This window comes from Pongo pygmaeus, chromosome 8, assembly GCF_028885625.2.
Source record: "Pongo pygmaeus isolate AG05252 chromosome 8, NHGRI_mPonPyg2-v2.0_pri, whole genome shotgun sequence".
In the NCBI taxonomy this organism is placed as follows: domain Eukaryota; kingdom Metazoa; phylum Chordata; class Mammalia; order Primates; family Hominidae; genus Pongo; species Pongo pygmaeus.
The window spans coordinates 89,918,386-89,936,096 of record NC_072381.2 but is presented as its reverse complement, the minus strand read 5'-3'; the positions used below and the strand labels follow the sequence as shown (position 1 = coordinate 89,936,096).

Genomic DNA, 17,711 nt, shown 5'->3' with positions numbered 1-17,711 from the left:
AAGTAGTTTTTTTCCAATTCTGGGAAGATAGTCATTGGTAGCTTGATGGGGATGGCATTGAACCTATAAATTACCTTAGGCAGTATGGCCATTTTCACGATATTGATTCTTCGTATCCATGAGCATGGAATGTTCTTCCATTTGTTTGTGTCCTCTTTTATTTCGTTGAGCAGTGGTTTGTAGTTCTCCTTGAAGAGGTCCTTCACATCCCTTGTAAATTGGGTTTATAGGTATTTTATTCTCTTTGAAGCAATTGTGAATGGGAGTTCACTCGTTATTTGGCTCTGTTTGTCTGTTATTGGTGTATAAGAATGCTTGTGATTTTTGCACGTTGATTCTGTATCCTGAGACTTTGCTGAAGTTGCTTATCAGCTTAAGGAGATTTTGGGCTGAGACGATGGGGTTTTCTAAATATACAATCATGTCATCTGCAAATAGGGACAATTTGACTTCCTCTTTTCCTAATTGAATACCCTTTATTTCTTTCTCTTGCCTGATTGCCCTGGCCAGAACTTCCAACACTGTGTTGAATAGGAGTGCTGACTGAGGGCATCCTTGTCTTGTGCCAGTTTTCAAAGGGAATGCTTCCAGTTTTTGCCCATTCATTATGATATTGGCTGTGGGTTTGTCATAAATAGCTCTTATTATTTTGAGATATGTCTCATCAATACCTAGTTTATTGAGAGTTTTTAGCATGAAGAGCTGTTGAATTTTGTTGAAGGCCTTTTCTGCATCTATTGAGATAATCGTATGGTTTTGTCATTGGTTCTGTTTACATGATGGATTTCATTTATTGATTTTCGTATGTTGAACCAGTCTTGCATCCCAGGGATGAAGCTGACTTGATCACAGTGGATAAGCTTTTTGATGTGCTGCTGGATTCTGTGTGCCAGTATTTTACTGAGGATTTTTGCATTGGTGTTAATCAGGGATATTGGTCTAAAATTCTCTTTTTTTGTTGTATCTCTGCCAGGCTTTGGTATCAGGATGATGCTGGCCTCATAAAATGAGTTAGGGAGGATTCCCTCTGTTTCTATTGATTGGAATAGCTTCAGAAGGAATGGTACCAACTCCTCTTTGTACCTCTGGTAGAATTCGGCTGTCAATCCATCTGGTCCTGGACTTTTTTTGGTTGGTAAGCTATTAATTATTGCTTCAATTTCAGAGCCTGTTATTGGTCTATTCAGAGATTCAAGTTCTTCCTGGTTTAGTCTTGGGAGAATGTATGTGTCCAGGAATTTATCCATTTCTTCTAGATTTTGTAGTTTATTTACATAGAGGTGTTTATAGTATTCTCTGATGGTAGTTTGTATTTCTGTGGGATCGGTGGTGATATCCCCTTTATCATTTTTTATTGTGTCTATTTGATTCTTCTCTCTTTTCTTCTTTATTAGTCTTGCTAGCAGTCTATCAATTTTGTTGATCTTTTCAAAAAACCAGCTCCTGGATTCACTGATTTTTTGAAGGTTTTTTTATGTCTCTATCTCTTTCAGTTCTGCTCTTGCCTGTTCTTGCCTTCTGCTACCTTTTGAATTTGTTTGCTCTTGCTTCTCCAGTTCTTTAACTGTGATGTTAGGGTGTCAATTTTAGATCTTTCCTGCTTTCTTTTGGGGGCATTTAGTGCTATAAATTTCCCTCTACACACTGCTTTAAATGTGTCCCAGAGATTTTGGTATGCTGTGTCTTTGTTCTCATTGGTTTCAAAGAACATCTTTATTTCTGCTTTCATTTCATTATTCACCCAGTAGTCATTCAGGAGCAGGTTGTTCAGTTCCCATGTAGTTGTGAAGTTTTGGCTGAGTTTCTTAATCCTGAGTTCTAATTTGATTGCCCTGTGTTCTGAGAGACAGTTTGTTGTGATTTCTGTTCTTTTCCATTTGCTGAGGAGTGCTTTACTTCCAGTTATGTGGTCGGTTTTAGAATAAGTATGATGTGGTGCTGAGAAGGATGTATATTCTGTTGATTTGGAGTGGAGAGTTCTGTAGATGTCTATTAGGTCTGCTTGGTGCAGAGCTGAGTTTAAGTCCTGGATATCCTTGTTAACCTTCTGTCTCATTGATCTGTCTAATACTGACAGTGGGGTGTTAAAGTCTCCCATTATTATTGTGTGGGAGTCTAAGTCTCTTTGTAGGTCTCTAAGGACTTGCTTTATGAATCTGGGTGCTCCTGTATTGCGTGAATATATATTTAGGATAGTTAGCTCTTCTTGTTGAATTGATATCTTTACCATGATGTAATGGACTTCTTTGTCTCTTCATCTTTGTTAGTTTAAAGACCGTTATATCAGAGACTAGAATTGTAACACCTGATTTTTTCTTCGCTTTCCGTTTGCTTGGTAGATCTTACTCCATCCCTTTATTTTGAGCTTATGTATGTCTCTGCGAGTGAGATGGGTCTCCTGAATACAGCACACTGATGGGTCTTGGCTCTTTATCAAATTTGCCAGTCTTTGTCTTTTAATTGGGGCATTTAGCCCTTTTACACTTAAGGTTAATATGGTTATGTGTGAATCTGATCCTGTCATTCTGATGTTAGCTGGTTGTTTCACCTGTTAATTGATGCAGTTTCTTCATAGCATCGATGGTGTTTACAATTTGGCATGTTTTTGCAGTGGCTGGTACTGGTTGTTTCTTTCCATGTTTAGTGCTTCCTTCAGGAGCTCTTGTAAGGCAGGCCTGGTGGTGACAAAATCTCTTGGCATTTGCTTGCCTGTAAAGGATTTTATTTCTCCTTCACTTATGAAGCTTAGTTTGGCTGGATATGAAATTCTGGGTTGAAAATTCTTTTCTTTAAGAATGTTGAATATTGGCCCCACTCTCTTCTGGCTTGTAGGGTTTCTGCTTAGAGATCCACTGTTAATCTAATGGGCTTCCCTTTATGGGTAACCCAACCTTTCTCTCTGGCTGCTCTTAATATTTTTTCCTTTATTTCAACCTTGATGAATCTGAAAATTATGTGTCTTGGGGTTGCTCTTCTCGAGTATTTTTTGGTATTCTCTGTATTTCCTGAATTTGAATGTTGGCCTGCCTTGCTAGATTGGGGAAGTTCTCCTGGATAATATCCTGAAGAGTATTTTCCAGCTTGGTTCCATTCTCCCCATCACTTTCAGGTGCACCTATCAAATGTAGATTTGGTCTTTTCACATAGTGCCATATTTCTTGGAGGCTTTGTTCATTTATTTTTACTCTTTTTTTTTCTAACCTTGTCTTCTCACTTTATTTCATTAATTGGATCTTCTATCACTGATAGCCTTTCTTCCACTTGATTGAATCGGCTATTGAAGCTTGTGCATGCATCACGAAGTTCTTGTGCCATGATTTTCAGCTCCATCATGTCATTTAAGGTCTTCTCTTCACTATTTATTCTAGTTAGCCATTCATCTAACCTTTTTTCAAGGTTCTTAGCTTTCTTGTGAAGGGTTCGAACATGCTCCTTTAGCTCGGAGAAGTTTGTTATTACCAACCTTCTGACGCCTTCTTCTCTCAACTTGTCAAAGTCATTCTCCATCCAGCTTTGTTCTGTTGCTGGCAAGGAGCTGTGATCCTTTGAAGGAGAAGAGGCACTCTGGTTTTTAAAACTTTAAGCTTTTCTGCTCTGGTTTGTCCTCATCTTTGTGGTTTTATCTACCTTTGGTCTTTGATGTTGTTGACCTACAGATGGGATTTTGGTGTAGATGTCCTTTTTGTTGATGTTGATGCTATTCCTTTCTGTTTGTTTGTTTTCCTTCTAACAGGTCCCTCAGCTTCAGGTCTGTTGGAGTTTGCTGGAGGTCCACTCCAGACCCTGTTTGCCTGGGTATCACCAGCGGAGGCTGCAGAACAGCAAATATTGCTGCCTGATCCTTCCTCTGGAAGCTTCGTCCCAGGGGGCACCCACCTATAGAAGGTGTCTGTCTGCCCCTACTGGGAGGTGCCTCCCAGTTAGGCTACACAGGCATCAGGGACACACTTGAGGAGGCAGTCTATCCGTTCTCAGAGTTCAAATGCCATGCTGGGAGAACCACTGCTCTCTTCAGAGCTGTCAGGGACATTTAAATCTGCAGAAGTTTCTGCTGCCTTTTTTTCAGCTATGCCCTGCCCACAGAGGTGGAGTCTATAGAGGCAGTAGGCCTTGCTGAGCTGCTGTGGGCTCCACCCAGTTCATGCTTCCTGGCTGCTTTGTTTACCTACTCAACCTCAGCAATGGTGGATGCCCCTCTCCCAGCCATGCTGCCGCCTCACAGTTCGATCTCAGACTGCTGTTCTTGTAGGGAGCAAGGCTCTGTGGGCATGGGGCTCACCAAACCAGGCATGGGAGAGAATCTCCTTGTCTGCCAGTTGCTAAGATCTTGGGAAAAGTGCAGTATTTGGGCGGGAGTGTCCTGTTTTTCCAGGTACAGTCTGTCACAGCTTCCTTGGCTAGGAAAGGGAAATCCCCTGACCCCTTGCACTTCCCGGGTAAGGCGATGCCCTGCCATGCTTCGGCTCGCCCTCCGTGGGCTGCACCCACTGTACAACCAGTCCCAATGAGATGAACCAGGTACCTCAGTTGGAAATGCAGAAATCACCTGTATTCTGCATTGATCACACTGGGAGCTGCAGACTGGAGCTGTTCCTATTCGGCCATCTTGGAACCCACCTCCTAAAATAGATTTTTCTAATTCTATGAAGAATGTCAATGGTATTTTGATGGGAATACTATTGAATATCAAATTACTTTGGGTGTTATAGCCGTTTTTACAATATTGATTCTTCCTATCCATGAGGATGGAATGTTTTTCCATTTGTTTGTGCTCTCTCTTATTTCCTTCAGCAGTGGTTTGTAGTTCTCCTTGAAGAGGTCCTTCATATCCCTTGTTAGCTGCATTCCTAGGTATTTTATTCTCTGTAGCAATTTTAATTGGAAGTTCATTCATGATTTGGCTCTCTGCTTGCCTATTTTGGGTATAAAGGAATGCTTGTAATTTTACACATTGATTTTATATCCTGAGACTTTGCTGAAGTTGCTTATCAGTTCAAGGAGTTTCGGGGCTGAGATGATGGGATTTTCTAAACATAAAATCATGTAGTCTGCAGACAGACTATTTTACTTCCTCTCTTCCTATTGGAATACCTTTATTTATTTCTCTTACCTGACTGCCCTGGTCAGAACTTCCAATACGATGATGACTAGTAGTGGTGAGAGAGGGCATCCTTGTCTTGTACCAGTTTTCAAAGGGAATGCTTCAACTTTTGCCCATTCAATATGATATTGGCTGTGGGTTTGTCATAAATAACACTTATTATTTTGAGATACATTCCATCAGTACCTAGTTTATTGAGAGTTTTTAACATAAAAGGATGTTGAATTTTATCAAAGGCCTTTTCTTCATCTATTGAGAAAATCATGTGGTTTTTGTCTTTGGTTCTGTTTATGTAATAGATTACTTTTATTGATTTGCACATGTTGAACAAGCCTTGCATCCCAGGGATGTAGCCAATTTGATCATGGTGTATAAACTTTTTGATGTGCTGCTGGATTTGGTTTCTAGTATTTTATTGAGGATTTTTGCATCAATGTTCATCAGGGATGTTGGCCTGAAGTTTTTTTTTTGGGGGGGTCTCTTCCTGGTTTTGGTATCAGGATGATGCTGGCTCCATAAAACGAGTTAGGGAGAAGTCTTTTCATTTCCATTGTTTAGAATAGTTTCAGAAGGAATGGTACCAGCTCCTCTTTGTATTTCTGATAAAATTCAGCTATGAATCCGTCTGGTCCTGGGTGTTTTTTGGTTGGTAGGCTATTAATTACTGCCTCAATTTCAGAACTTGTTATTTGTCTATTTAGGGATTTGACTTCTTCCTGGTTTAGTCTTTGAAGGGTGTATGTGTCCAGGAATTTATCCATTTCTTCTAGATTTTCTAGTTTATTTGTGTAGAGTTGTTTATAGTATTCTGTGATGGTAGTGTGTATTTCTTTAACGTCAGTGGTGATATCCACTTTATTATTTTTTATTGTGTCTATTTGATTCTTCTCTCTTTTATTCTTTATTAGTCTAGCTAGCTGTCTATCTAGTTTGTTAATTTTTTCAAAAAAACAGCTCCTAATTCTCTCTCTCTCTTTTTTTTTTCTGAGTGCTTTTCATGTCTCTACCTCCTTCAGTTCTCTGATGTTAGTTATTTCTTGTCTTCTGCTAGCTTTTGGATTAGTTTGCCCTTGCCTCTCTAGCTCTTTTAATTGTGATGTTAGGGTGTTGATTTGAGATCTTTCTAGCTTTCTGATGTGGGAATTTAGTGCTATAAATTTCCTTCTTAACACTGCTTTAGCTGTGTCCCAGAGATTCTGGTATGTTATCTCTTTGTTCTTATTGGTTTCAAACCACTCCTTGATTTCTGCCTTAATTTCATTATTTACCCAGGTGTCATTAAGGAGCAGGTTATCCAATTTCCATGTAATTGTGTGGTTTTGAGTAAGTTTCTTAATCCTGAGTTCTAATTTGATTGCACTGTGGTCTGAGAGACCCTTTGTTGTGATTTCCATTCTTTTGCATTTGCTGAGGAGTGATTGACTTCCAATTATGTGGTCAATTTTAGAATAGGTGCCATGTGGCACTGAGAAGACTGTATTTTCTGTTGATTTGGGGTAGAGAGTTCTGTAGATGTCTACTAGGTCCACTTGATCCAGAGCTGAGTTCAAGCCCTGAATATCCTTGTTAATTTTCTGTCTTGTTGATCTAATACTGACAGTGGGTTGTTAAAGTCTCCCAGCATTATTGTGTGGGAGTCTAAGTCTCTTTGTAGGTCTCTAAGAACTTGTTTTATGAATCTGGGTGCTCCTGTATTGGGTGCATATATATTTGGAATAGTTAGCCCCTTATGTTGAATTGTTCCCTTTACAATTATGTAATGCCTTTCTTTGTCTTTTTTGATCTTTGTTGGTTTAAAGTCTGTTTTGTCAGAGACTAGGATTGCAACCTCTGCTTTTTTTTTTGTTTCTATTTTGTTGGTAAATTTTCTTCCATTCCTTTATTTTGAGCCTATATGTGTCTTTGCATGTAAGATGGGTCTCCTGAATACAGCACATCGATGGGTCTTGACTTCTTATCCAATTTGCCAGTCCGTGTCTTTTAATTGGGGCATTTAGCCCATTTACATTTAAGGTTAGTATTGTTATGTGTGAATTTGATCCTGTCATCATGATGCTATTTGGTTATTTTGCACACTAGTTGATGCGGTTTCTTCATAGTGTCATTGGTCCTTATATTTTGGTGTGTTTTTGCAGTGGCTGGTACTGGTTTTTCCTTTCCATACTTAATGCTTCTTTCAGGAGTTCTTGCAGGGCAGGCCTGGTGGTAATGAAATCCATCAGCATTTGCTTGTCTGGAAAAACCTTTTATTAATCCTTCACTTATGAAGCTTAGTTTGGCTGGACATGAAATTCTGGGTTGAAAAGTCTTTTCTTTAAGAATGTTGAATATTAGCCCCCAATCTCTTCTGGCTTGTAGCATTTCTGCTGAGAGGTCTGCTGTTAGTCTGATGGGCTTCCCTTAGTAGGTGACCTTGCCTTTCTCTCTGGCTTTCCTTAACAGTTTTTCCTTGCTTTCAGCCTTGGAGAATCTGATGATTATGTGTCTTGGAGGTGATCTTCTCATGGAGTATCTTAATGGTGTTCTCTGTATTTCCTGAATTTGCATGTTGGCCTGTCTGGCTAGGTTGGGGAAGTTCTCCTGGATCATATCCTGAAGTGCGTATTCCAGCTTGTTTCCATTCTCCCCATCTCCTTCTGGTACTCCAATCAATCTTAGGTTTGGTCTTTTTATGAGGTCCCATATTTCTTGGAGATTTTCTTCATTCCTTTTCATTCTTTTTTCTCTCTTCTTGTGTGCATGTCTTATTTCAGCAAGGTGGTCTTCAAACTCTGTTATTTTTTCTTCTTCTTGGCTGAGTCTGCCATTGATACTTGTGTATGCTTCACAAAGTTATCATGCTATGTTTTTCAGCTCCATTAGGTTGTTTATGTTCTTCTCTAATCTGGTTATTCTAGTTAGCAATTCCTATAACTTTTTATCAAGGTTCTTAACTTCTTTGAATTGGTTTAGAACATGCTCCTTTTGCTCAACATAGTTTTTTATTACCCATATCCTGAAGCCTACTTCTGTCAATTCATCCCTCTGATCTTCCAACCATTTCTGCACCCCTGATGGAGAGAGACATTGTGATCATTGGAGAAGAGGCACTCTGGCCTTTTGAGTTTTCAGCATTTTTTTCATTAATTTTTTCTCATCTTTATGAGTTTGTCTAGTTTTGGTCTTTGAGGCTGCTGACCCTTGGATGGGGTTTTTTGGGGAGCCTTTTTTGTTGTTGTTTGATGCTGCTATTGTTGCTTTCTGCTTGTTTTTCTTTCAATAGGTCTTTCTTCTGTAGGGCCACTGCAGTTTGCTGGGGGTTCACTTCAGGGCCTATTCATCTGATTTGCTCCTGCACCTGGAGATGTCACTCAAGAAGGCTGGAGAACAGCAAAGATGGGTGCCTCCTCCTTCTTCTGGGACCCCTGACCTTGAAGGGAACAAACCTGATTCAAGTAGGATTGTTTCTGTATAGGGTGTCTGACAACCCCTGTTGGAAAGTCTCACCCAGTTGGGTGGCATGGGGAACAGAACCCATTAAATGAAGCATTTTGTTCCTTGGTGGAAGGGGTGTGCTTTGCTGGGGGAAAACCCACTCATCGGGGCTACCCAGATTCCTCAGAACTACCAGGAAGTGAGCCTAAGTCTGCTGGTCCACAGAGACTGTGGTCACCTCTCCCCCTAGGGGCTCAGGTCCAGGGAGATCTGGATTTTGTCATGGGGGCTCTGAGTGGAGTTATTGGAGTTCTTGCAGGGAAACCCCACCCAACGAGGAAGGATGCATCAAATTTAGGCCTGAAGAGGCACTCTGGCCACATAATACCACAGCTGGTGTGTTGGGCTGTGGGGACAAGTCTTGGGACCAAGCCTTCCAGCCCCCCTGGCTCTAGCAGGAGAAAAGCACAGCCTGGAGCTATGGAGATGGGTGTCACCCTTTCCCCACCCAGTAAGCTTAGCGCGTTAGGCAGTTGCGAGTCCCAGTGCTGGCTGCTGCTCCTCTCACAAGGAGCTCAAAGGGTTTAGACAGTAGGCAGCCACAGCCAGTGCTGGTCGCCCCTCACCTCGGGAGTTTGGTAGGCTTAAGCAGATTCCAGCTGTGAGGCTCTAAGAATTTGTGCATTCTGGGCCTGGAACACTAGGCCGCGGTGGCAGGGTTTGCAAGTGGGATCTTCCAGTCCATGGGTTGCACAGTTCTGCAGAAAAAGCACAGTTCCCTCAGCTGGGTTGCATGCTCACTCGCCACCTCCCTTGGCTTGGGGGAAGGGGGGTTCTCCTGCCCTATGTGGCTCTCAGGTGGGCCAGTGCACCACACTGTTCTTCCTTCTCTCTGAGGGTCATGCCAGCCTTCTAGTCAATTTTGATGAGAGAACCTGGATACCTCGGTTGCTGGTGATGGATTCACACACTTATAATTTTTTTCCATGGAAGCTTCAGAATGCCACTGCTTCTAGTCAGCCATCTTGGCCCTGCTTCTAAGGCATGCTGAGTCTTCACGCAATGATTTCACCTCTGTAACAATCATTTGACTCTGCAACAGTTGGAGGTAGAAAAACCACTTAATGACAAGAGCTGCTGAAAATTATTTGATAATATTAGAAAGCATTACTCGAAGAATAAAAAATGAGTTTAGCAATAATATTGTTTTGACATTATCAAAACTTAGAGATCTTGACATTTAGCATATGTATTTTATAATGAGTAACTTCCTCTTCCTGAATGTGGTAGTCATAGCAACAAAAAGTGAAAAGGCACTAGTTAGCAATATAGGCACTGACTGGCAATGCAGGCACTAACTAGCAAGGTAGGCACTAATTAGCAATTTATTATAAATCTCTTATCTTCGTTCATAAAATAAGTGCATAGTTGACATAGTCTTAAGGTCCCTATAAATTCAATTATTCTATAATTCTATATTTTGGAATTTGACAACCTCATTTTTATCTCCTGTAATTTTTAGTCCCCACAAACAATGACAAAAAAGTAGATAAAAGGTTATCACCTAGAGGCTGGTTCATTGGTAATGGGTTATCAGAACTTTAGTGTCACTAAAGTTGGTATACACCCTCTCAATGCTAAATTTGCCTGGCTTAAAACAAAAAGATATTACTTAGAGATGATAAAGTCTTCTAAATAATAAGTTCCTGAAGATGGGAAGAAAAATTGGTGAGTTGGATATAGGAGAAGGAAAAAAAATTATTGCTTTTTAAAATCCTTTTGCAACAAAGGTTTATCACAAAGACTGCTGCTGAGGAAAATGAATAAGTAAAAATAAGAGCCTATCGGCACCACAGATGGTTATTATTATTGTAACTGACAAATTTGCAAAAGAAAAAACACATACACAAAAACCAACTTTTGTTGCCCAAATAAAACAAAATTTGACCAAACAAAGCAACAACAGAAATTAAAAACTTCACGTTCCTCAATTCCCCTTCCCCGACCCAAGCAAGGGGCTTGACTTTAGAAAGTAAACTTATTCAATTCCTGGGGACAACATTAATGAAAGAAATCTTTTGCTTGCTGCTTAGAACATCATCAAGTTAGTAACTAGAACGGAGGTACTTCTGTTTGATCCTAATTTGGCTTCTGTTCATCTTTAATCAAAAGAGAAGCAAACAAGAAAACTGTTAAACATAATTTAGAAATAGAAATGATCAAGGACAAGAAAATAAAAAATTATTTATTATTACACCACCCTAATATAAACAATTTTATATGTAGATACCTATTTAGTAAATTGTTATTTACAAAACAAATTTTATTATTCTGAAATAGACACAGTTTTATAACTTTTTTCTACTTTTTATAGCATGAATGTTTTTATATCATTAAATATCATTCTACTATACAGTAAAATAATGCTTTATCGCTCTTTGCAGATACTGTGTTTTTTACAAATTGAAGGTTTGTTGCAACCTTGCATCCAGCAAATCTTGGCATCATTTTTCTATTTAACAGCATGTGCTCACTTTGTGTTTCTGTGTCACATTTTGGTAATCCTTGTAATATTTCAAACTTTTTCATTATTATATCTGATATGGTGACCTGTGCTGTGATTAGTGATCTTTGATGTTACTATTTTAATTGTTTTGGGATGCCACAAATTGTGTCCATGTAAGACGGCAAACTTAATCAATATGTGCTCTGACTGTTCCACTGACTGGCTATTTCTCAGTTTCTCTCCCTCTCCTCAGGCTCCCTGTTCCCCAAGGCACAAAAATATCAAAATTAGACCAATTATTAACCTACAGTGACCTCTAAGTGTTCAAATAAAAGGAAGAGTCATACCCCTCTCATTTGAAGTCGAAATCTAGAAATAATTAAGCTTAGTGAGGAAGACATGTTGAAAATCAAGATAGGCCAAAAGCTAGGCTTCTTAAGCCAGATGGTTAGCCAGTTGTGAATTCAAAGGGAAAGTTCTTGAAGGAAATTAAGTGCTACTCCTGTGAAGACACAAATGATAGAACTATAAGAAAGTGAAACTGCCTTATTGGATATACGGAAAAAGTTTGAGTAGTCATCATAGAAGATCAAAGTAGCCACAACATTCCCTTAAGCCAAAGCCCAATCCAGAAGAAGGCCCTAACTCACTTCAATTCTATGAAGACTAAACAAGTAAGGAAGCTGCAGAAGAAAAGTTTGAAGCTAGCATAGATTGTTTTTTAAGAAGCCATCACTATAACAAAAAAGTGGCAGCAAATGCTGATAGTCAGAAGATCTAGCTAATGTAATTGATGAAGGTTGCTACACTAAACAATGTATTTTCAATGTAGAAGAGACAGGCTTCTCTTGGAAGAAAATGCTGTCTGGGACTTTTCACAACTAGAGAGAAGTCAATAACTGGCTTCAAACTTCAAGGACATCCTGACTCTCTTGTTACGGGCTAATGCAGCTGGTGACTTTAAATTGAAGCCAATGCTCATTTACCATTAGAAAAATCTTAAAGCCCTTGAAAATTATGCTAAATCAACTTTGCCTGTGCTGTATAAAGGGACCATCAAAGCCTAGATGATACCACATCTGTTCGCAGCATGGTTACTGTGTATTTTAAGCTCACTATTGAGATCTACTGCTTGGAAAAAAAGATTTCTTTCAAACTATTGTACTCACTGACAATGCACCTCGTCACCCAAGAATTCTGTAGAGATGTAAAAGGAGATTAATGTGTTTTCATGCCTGCTAACACAGCATCCATTCTGTAGCCCACAAATCAAAGTTTCAAGCCTTTTTTTATTTTTTATTTTTTAGACAGAGTCTCGCTCTGTCGCCAAGGCTGGAGTGCAGTGCAGTGGTGTGACATTGGCTCACTGTAACCTCTGCCTCCTGGGTTCAAGCAACTCTCCTGCCTCAGCCACCCAAGTAGCTGGGATTACAGGCATATGCCACCATGCCCACCTAATTTTTGTATTTTTATTAGAGATGGGGACTCACCATGTTGGCCAGGCTGATCTGGAACTCCTGGCTTTAGGTGATCCACCTGCTTGGGCTTCCCAAAGTGCTGGGATTACAGTCATGAGCCACTGAGTCCTGCCAAACTTTCTTTCAAGTCTTATTATTTAAGAAATACATTTTTAAGGCTATAGTTACCATAGATTGTGATGGATTTGGGCAAAGTAAATTGAAAACCTTCTGGAAAGGATTTACCTTCCTAGACACCATTTAAGAGCATTTGTGGTGCATTGAAGGAGGTCAAAATATCAACAGTAATGAGAGTTTGGAGGATGTTAATTCCAACCTTAATGGATAACTTTGAGGGGTCAAGACTTCAGTGCAGATATGGTGAAAATAGCAAGAGAACCACAATTAGAAGTACAACCTGAAAATCTGACTGAATTGTTGCAGTCTCATGATAAAAATTGCATGGATGAAGAGTTACTTCTTGCAGATGAGCAAAGAAAGTAATTTCTGAAGAGGAAATCTATGCTTGGTAAGGAGGCTGCAAATATTGTTGAAATGACAACAAAGGATTTAGAATATTACATAAACTTAGTTGATAAAAGTTGTCAGGTTTCAGAGGATAGACTCCAATTTTGAAAGAAGTTCTACTGTGAGTAAAATGCTAACAAACAGCATCACGTGTCCAGGCGCAGTGGCTCACTTCTGTAATCCTAGCAATTTGGGAGGCCAAGGCAGCTAGATAACTTGAGCTCAGCAGTTTGAGACCAGCTGGGCAACATAGAGAAACCCTGTCTCTACAAAAAATACAAAAATTAGCCAGGTGTGGTGGTGTGCTCCTGTAGCCCCAGCTACTTCGGAGGTTGAGTTGGGAGGGTGGCTTGAGCCCAGGAGGTAGAGGTTGCATTGTGCCACTGCACTCTAGCCTGGGTAACAGAGCCAGACCCTGTCTCAAAAAAAAAAAAAAAAAAAAAACCCTAAACACAAAAACCACACCATCACATCACATGCTACAAAGAAATCTTTCATAAAAAGAAGAGTCAATGGATGTGCTATACTTTATGTGTTTTATTTAAAGAAATAGCCACAGGTGCCCCAGCCTTCAGCAACCACTATCCTGATTAATCAGCAGTTGTCAACATCAAGCCTCAGTTCCCTTTCAACATGCCAGTCTTATAAAAGTTCAATCTTAAATAAATCCAGCACCATTGCTAAACTAAGCATGATGAACCCTGCTTGTGAAACTTGCATAATTGTGTTGATTTCTGTTCTGACAAATTCATAGCCTCCAACCTCAACAAGAAAAGACCCTCCACCAGCAGAAAAATCATGATTTGCTGAAGGCTCACATAATTGTTAGCACTTTCTAGCAATAAAATATTTGAAAATTGTGTATATACTTTTTTAAGATACAATGCTACTGCATACTTAATAGATTACAGTATAGTATAAAAATAACTTTTATATATACTGGGAAACAAAAAATATTAATGTGACTCAGTTTATGGTGATAGTTTAGAATTGAACCCACAGTGTTTCTGAGGTATGCCTGCATCTATTATTGGCTACAAGGTATTCCATTGTGGGGGACTACCAAAACATATTGAGATAGTTGTACTTGTTGACCATTATATTTTCTACTATTTTCCCATATATCATCCTTTTTTTTTCTGTCAACAATTATTTATTGAGCATGTATTATGTTCCAGGCATTGTAGATAATGATGGAGAAATCATGGAGAACAAGACAAACAAAGACCCTATCTATGGAACTGCAGTCTAGTGGAAGAAAGTATAAATCTCTAACTCATCATATCTGAAACATTATCATCTCCTCCAACATACTCCCTCTGAATTCTCATGAGTCATGTAGACTTTTGAAGTCAAGCTGAACTCCTTCCTTTTCCTCACTCCTGATGACAAAAAAATCACTAATTGTATCAATTATTATTTGTATAACAAATCTTACCTACAAATTTTGTGAAATTTTATTACCCAATCCGTCTATTTCTATTCAGCGTAGACACTATATGTAAGTTTTTAAGCCTCAGTTCCCTTTCAGCATGCCACTCCCGTAAAAGCTCAATCTTAAATCAATCCAGTACCACTGCTAAACTAAGTGTGATGAATCCTGCTTGTAAAAATTGCATAATTGTGTTGATTTCTGTTCTGATAAATTAATGGCTTCCAACCTAATTTAGGACGTCCCTGCTACCAAGGTATCTCTTTGTCAGCAACCTGTTTCCTTTTCTGTTTCTCAACACAGCTATTCTAAAAAACACAACTCCTCTTTGAATGATACTTTATTCTCCCCCAGAACAGGATAACTCTTCGGGACACAGAACAAAATGAGAGAAGTAAGGGCAATAGAGTTCATCAAATAGAACTTGTACTCTTTATGACTTGTACTCTTGTATTCTTGTACTCTTTATGACTATTTAGACACATCTGAATTCAGATTTTTTTCTTAAGTTCTCATCTCAAGGAGTATGGGGAAATTAATAGATAAATACTTCATAAAGTGAAATTAATAGACATATATCCCAATAACAGGGAATTTGCTTTATTTGCAAACACTCATGAAATAGTCTTCTAAATGTTAACATTGAAATCCTATAATACTGTGTTTCCTGATAATATTGTAATAAAACTATAAGTTAAGAATAAAAACAAGTAAAATATAATCATTTTAAAATTTTCAAAATTACACATTGGAAAAAATGAAATTATAAAATATTTAGAAATAAAAATAGTGAAACAGTACATAGCAACATTTTTGAGAGAAAGTTGTACTCAGAGGAAAACTCAGCTTTAAACATTAACAATAATAAATAAATAAAGATAAATAATAAATAATGAGGAAAAAATAAACATTCTAACAGAAGGTTGGAAAAAGAATAACAGATTTCAGCTGGACAATGGGTTGATGGTAAGCGACCACAGATTTAAGCATACAGTTTAACTTATTTGGTGTGAGTAGTCAATTATACCTAATGCAACATACTTGAGGTGGGTACATAGATCAAGAAGAAAAGCAGCACATTTTGATGCATTTTTTTCTTGTCCCTAGTTTTTGCACAAGGTTTTTACACTGGTGATACTTTTTATGCAGTCAACACCTTTAAAGGGTTGAGAAAAACAGCTAAGTTTTTGCTGAGTTACCTTCTTTATATCCTCAGGTCTTCATATTCATCCTGGAAGTGCTTGTACAACCAGTATAAGTGCTTCTGCTTGGAGGAATGTTTAAAAGTATCAGGATAACTCAGTCATGTCTTGATGAGTAAAGAAAGCTGTACATATCTAAGTATCCCTGATTAACAGGTCTAATAATAGGCCTGGAGCCACCTCTTTAGTGTTCATAAAAGCTACTGTCCCTATAATTACAAGAAAATCAGGAAATGATAGCAATAAACATGAAAATTAATTACTTAAAAAATAGAAAACTAAAATTGATAATTGGTTTTATAAAACAGCCAATAAAACAGTGTAGCCTAATCAAGAAAAAAGAAAACTGGGAAATAAAGACAGTGGAGAAAATATCTGAAATGTTTAAATGGGGTTATGGCTGTAACTAAGAATTGTGAACTTTATTTTTTTTTCTTCTACTTTATTGTCCAACTCCCTCCACTTCCTGGACACCCATATTTTGCCAGTATTTGGTTTCTCAGCTTCTCAAAAGCTTATTTTCTGTAAGGAGGTTGTATCTACATATTAGCTCAGGTAAGAAGTTATCTTGTGCTCAGTAAATCTATGGAATGAGGTACTGTCGCTGGGCTTCCCTCAGTTACCTGGAAAGAGAGGAACATGGTGAAAATAATTGTCCTTCCAGTTAATTGTCCTTCCAGCTTAATGCTCCAGGCTACTTCTGCCACACTGGGCCTAAGAGCTGGTTACAGGTGTTCATTGTGCTTGTTCAGACTATGCCCTGTGGCTTAAGTCATGTACAGAACAAGAACCTCAAATTATGGCAGTATTGTCCATTTGCTTGCTGCTGATTTCCTTTTCTCCAAAGACCTGAGAAAGAGTGGAGTTGAAGAGAATCAATGCAGATTTTCTGGTGGCAAAGTTTACTCATTTATGTCATATTCATCTGTCTTCCCCCATTTAATAATTTTAATTTATATGGTTTTATGAAATCCATTATGTATCCCTAATTTTAGCACCAAAAAATTAAATCTCCTGACTTATAGCCCATTGCTTTTTTATTTATGTTTTAGAGAATTAGGACTGAAGACCAGAGAAAATCTTTGTATTCCTTGGCAGATCCTAAATGTATTAAGAGTATTATTTTAAAAGCAGGTAGTTATTAAAGTGTGCAAAACTCTGAGACAGGAATAATTCAAAAGGTTTGAAAGACATCTGTTTTATTCTCTGCTTAACAATAACATTAATTAATAATCTGCCATAACCTTCATTGCTTTTTCAGCTTTTGGCTGTTGAAGTCCTTTTCACTGAAATATTTTAAGCATCAGAGCAGGGGAGAGTATGCACCTGAGTTAGGAAGAACAGATAGTCTGCAGGTCTTCATAGTCCACCTCTGTGAGCATGGCCATAGATGACTCCCCAATGTCCAGATGACCTCCTCTTGACAAGCCAATCTAGTTGAAAATAATGGCATCGAGTGGAAACATTTTTGTTACATTTACAAATAAAAATATTCCAGCGTGGCAAGCAGGCAAAATCCTTATGATGTCAAATAGAGCTGAATAGACTGAAGTGACTCCTGTGTTTCTGTTTCCTTCTATTATTTTAATTTATGTAAATTGGCTTGTGAAAATTGAATACCTGAACTTTGTGGCACCATGATCTCCTACTGATATTAAATCAAGTTCATGAATTCCTAGATGAAGGAAGCCTCTTCACACAATTAATGGCCAAGATATTATTGGGCTGAAGAAAGACTATCCAAAGGTTTCCTGATATACCACTGTAAGATGCTATCTTCTTGTCTAATTTAATGTAGCTCAACAAACAATGATAGGGCAGAGTATTTGAGCCTAATGCTGAGCCTAATGCTGGCTAATCCAGAATAATAGTCATGATGTAATTTAGCTGTTAGAGGCAAGTGTAACACAGAAAAAATCATGTTTTCACATAATTGGGTAATTCATTATCAGTTGGATTCCAAAAAGGAAGTGGGTGCTCTCATACCAGAGAACATAGGCAGGAAAGGGCTGCAATTTCAAACAAGAGAAAATATGTCATTCCAGTACTAGCAAGTAAGTAGGTGGTTTAC

The 17,711-nt window shown here is 38.5% G+C and overlaps 1 long non-coding RNA gene across 1 annotated transcript in view; it reads left to right on the top strand.

Moving 5' to 3' along the window:
* LOC134740170 (uncharacterized) overlaps positions 1-14,258 on the top strand; it is a 366,820-nt gene extending 352,562 nt beyond the window's left edge. The window contains exon 7 of the long non-coding RNA XR_010127442.1: positions 14,185-14,258. This is a non-coding gene — a long non-coding RNA (uncharacterized LOC134740170). The remainder of the gene's footprint in view (positions 1-14,184) is intronic.
* Positions 14,259-17,711: the final 3,453 nt, after the last annotated feature.